This window comes from Corvus brachyrhynchos, unplaced genomic scaffold (assembly GCF_000691975.1).
Source record: "Corvus brachyrhynchos isolate BGI_N302 unplaced genomic scaffold, ASM69197v1 scaffold1, whole genome shotgun sequence".
Lineage (NCBI taxonomy): Eukaryota > Metazoa > Chordata > Aves > Passeriformes > Corvidae > Corvus > Corvus brachyrhynchos.
Window position 1 is genome coordinate 12,591,591 of NW_008237222.1, and position 3,432 is coordinate 12,595,022.

Consider the following 3,432-nt stretch of genomic DNA (forward strand, 5'->3'; position numbering starts at 1 on the left):
CACATAAAGTAGGAGGTCCAATACCTTTATAATGTGGAGTGTAGAGGGGATTAATTACTTCCCCTGCTCAGGAGAGCTGACAGATGTGTTGTGTGCACGAAAGAGAGACAAGGGAGAGCTGCCATCTGCTGTTGGAAAAATCTTGGTTCGTCTTTTAGCCCAGGCACTGCTAAGAGCCGCAGGTGGTTCGTTCATGCCAGCAGCTCCCATCACACTGGTTTAGCACACAGAGCAACATTCCACAGGGAAAACAGGAATCTGTACCCGCCCTGAACTGGGGAGGAGTAAAGTTTGCCCTGAGGATCTGCTGTTCTCGTGTGTAAATCAAGAAAAAGACAACGGATTTACCGACCTTTCGAACCACCTATACCAGCAGCAAAGCAAAGAGGGAGGAAGGCGTGGCAAACCCACTGTGCCTCCAGGAGGGACTTCAGTGGAAAAATCAACCACATCTTCAAATGTAAGCCACAGATAGTTAATTAGATCAGTATTTAGACCTGGTATCTGCAGTGGATTTTCAAAAAGCTCAGCATTCTGTATTACTATGGAAACGAAAGAATTGATGATGTCCTACACGTCTAAAATCTGGGTACTTAGGGTGAAAAAAAAATATTAATCATTGACTAAAAAGGCAGTTAATTTATTGAAATGTCATTTTGAGTCATTCAAAGTAATTTATTTGCTTCTGAAAACATGTTTACTTTTGTTTTTAAATGACATTTTACATCAGTTTAGCTAAATGTAACTGTAATATTTATACAAGAAAAGGTATCCAAGTATTTAATACAAGTTAAAGAAAATATTTCAGTCCTTTAAATAGCAAGGTAATCTTGTTTAAAACTTCAATTAAAAAACCCAAACAAACAAATTTGAAAATTCTGTACACAAAAGTATCTCTTGCTTACATTTTTTTTCCAAAAGAAAAAATGAATGAAGAAAAAAGGTATCCATATCATCCTGGTCATTTACAGGGGAACCACACAATTCAATAATCCAGGACCAGATCTTTCACAAGCAAACACAAATTCATAATACAGCAGCATGGTGCTGATTTCACCTGAAAGTACTTTTCAGTTATTATGTTGAATTTTTTCACAGCAAATTGGTATTTTTCTGAAGGATAAAATGAAAAAGATAATAATTCTAGAGTATGTGTACTAAGCTCAAATGATTTTCCAGTAGGAATGCTGGGAGGAGCAGTAATAGTAGTTAAAGATGAGTGTTCAGTTACTTCAATTGTTTGCATTGGTGAGTTTTTGAGTAATGATATTCTGCTCTAGTAAATTCATATATGTGTGCCTAAATATAAGCTTATAGCCCATGTCTGAAACTTTTGACCTGTTTACCTTTCAAGTAATGATTGAGTTATTTTTAAAAAAAAGACAACTCAAAACCCCATGGTGATATTTCAAAAAGAAAATATTGATTTAATGCAGTAATAATGCACAAGGCCTGGTCTGACAAAATTGTAAAATTCTTTTTTCCCCCCAAACAGATAACAGGAATTTTATCCTGCTATACTTCAGAGGGCAAAATTCTTAATCCACCTGTGTTGATGCTTCTAACTTAAACCAGTGTCATTTAAAACAGGAGCTGGTGATCACACGCTCAGCTGAGTCCAGAGGAGCAATTTCAAGTGGGGGCAGGTGAAACCCACTGTGCAGGGTGGCTGTACTTTGCACTGATCCATTTTGAAGTGGAAACATTCCAAAATCATGGCAGTGCAGGTTTTTCTTGTGATTATGTGGGACTTCAGCAGCGTTTGCCTGAGAGCAGAGGCAGCAGTGGGTAAACCCAGCAGATGGTGCAGCCAATTGTTCCTCTGCAGGGACCCAGGACTAGCAACTGGTTTTCCCAAGGTGGGTTATAAGGTGTGCTGGAGAGACACAAACAACAGTGTTACGTGGCCCGCCCTTAAGAGTTTCTGATGTTACTCTGGAAAGAAGGTGCTAGAGTTTCCTGCTGTTCCCACACTCTGGATTCTAAGGCCGTGGCAGCTTCTGAAGCTCCCCAGCTCTTTGCTCTGCTGCAGAGACACCTTGAACTTGGCAGAGTTTGCAGAACCCACGTACCGCTGTCCCTCTGGATGCAAAGCGTGGTAGAGAGGAGCATCTCAACCTTTGTGCCATCTGTTTGTGGCCTTTTCCTTCGGGAAGACAAAGGTGAAAATGTAAAGCTGACCAAAACAATCTCAGTCACTGAAAAAAAATGTTGATCTCCCCTCAAAACTGAAGAGAGAGCTGGAACCCCTGAGGTCCTCACGGCACACACTGACTGCAGCGTGGGATGGGGACGCCAGCCCAGCCAGTGTCAGATGCTTTGGGGCTGAATCACAATCTCACCGAGCCGGTTGGATATCCTGAGAGCTGCAGGCTGCCACGGGATGGCCATGCAGGGCAGGAAACCGCTCCAAAGCAGAAAGAAAACAAATTAAAAAAACCTTCCAGACAGTTGCCAATAAAGTTTCTTTGGCTCTGTGTCTGGGCATCGCTCCCAAATCCAGCCTCTTGCCCTTGGATAAAGCACTGCAGCCTGGAATGAGAGTCAGATGCGTGGGAGGAGTGCATGTGTCTGTGTCTGGGCTGGAAAACATGTGTGCCTAGAAGAAGCTTTTTACTTTGGGCCTTGCTCCAGAAAACCTCTCCTTGCTTTTACAACTGTCCCCTGTTCCTTGGGACTACCCAGATGTTCAACCCAGCCTGAGGACAGGGAGCTGAGGAGTTTTCTCGGCATCATTCCCTCTGACCCCCAGGCTTGAGAGCAGACAGCCCGGGGCAGACAGCCTCCAGCCCACACATCTGTTCCTCGAGAGGTGGGTGGATGGTCACCCAGGCTATGGGGTGACCTGTAAAATTTAGCACTGGACCCACAGCTTCTGGCTTTACCTGTTGGGAGGGGATCAAGACTCAGCCTCAGCAGAGAGGGGGGACAGCCAAAGACGTTGGGGAGCAAAAGAAGAGAGGGAAGAAGAGGATTGTTGCTGGTTCATTCCTACTATTTTATTCTGAGATTATATTAGTGGGTGGACTGATTGTCACTTTTTTAAAAATCCATATCCTGGAACTTTGCATTTATGTGGGAGTTCTAGCTAGTCTCAAATGAAAGGCAAACTGGAACCACCACCATCAAACCGTGTGTCCTTAGCCTGCCAGGCCGCAGCAAGAAGCTGGGCGAGGAAAAAGAATGAATACTTCTCTTTTTAACATCACAATTTGAACCCCAGCCTCCTCCCGGCCGGCAGGGCGGCTGTAACCCGAGGGATGCGGGTGCGGACAAGCGGCACGGCCGAGGCCCGGGGGCGAGGATGGAGAGGCGCTGGTCAAAGCAGAGCGAGGGGACACACCGCGGGGAATGAGGATGAGCTGAGGCTCCCTGCCCTCGATGGGGCGGAGGGATGGAGGGCTCGGCTGTCCCGGGCGGTGCCGGCCCCGC

General features: G+C 45.3%; 1 protein-coding gene across 2 annotated transcripts in view; it reads left to right on the forward strand.

The window, feature by feature from the left end:
• The first annotated feature begins 305 nt into the window (after positions 1-305).
• The window catches only part of CUNH14orf79 (chromosome unknown C14orf79 homolog), a 13,114-nt gene continuing 9,987 nt past the window's right edge, over positions 306-3,432 (forward strand). The window contains exon 1 of one of the 2 annotated variants that reach the window (XM_017729158.1): positions 306-460. The gene's annotated coding sequence lies outside the window, so the exon portion shown is untranslated. Of the gene's footprint in view, positions 461-2,581; positions 2,813-3,432 lie in introns of those variants that run through there. The other variant, XM_017729157.1, reaches the window with a different exon arrangement.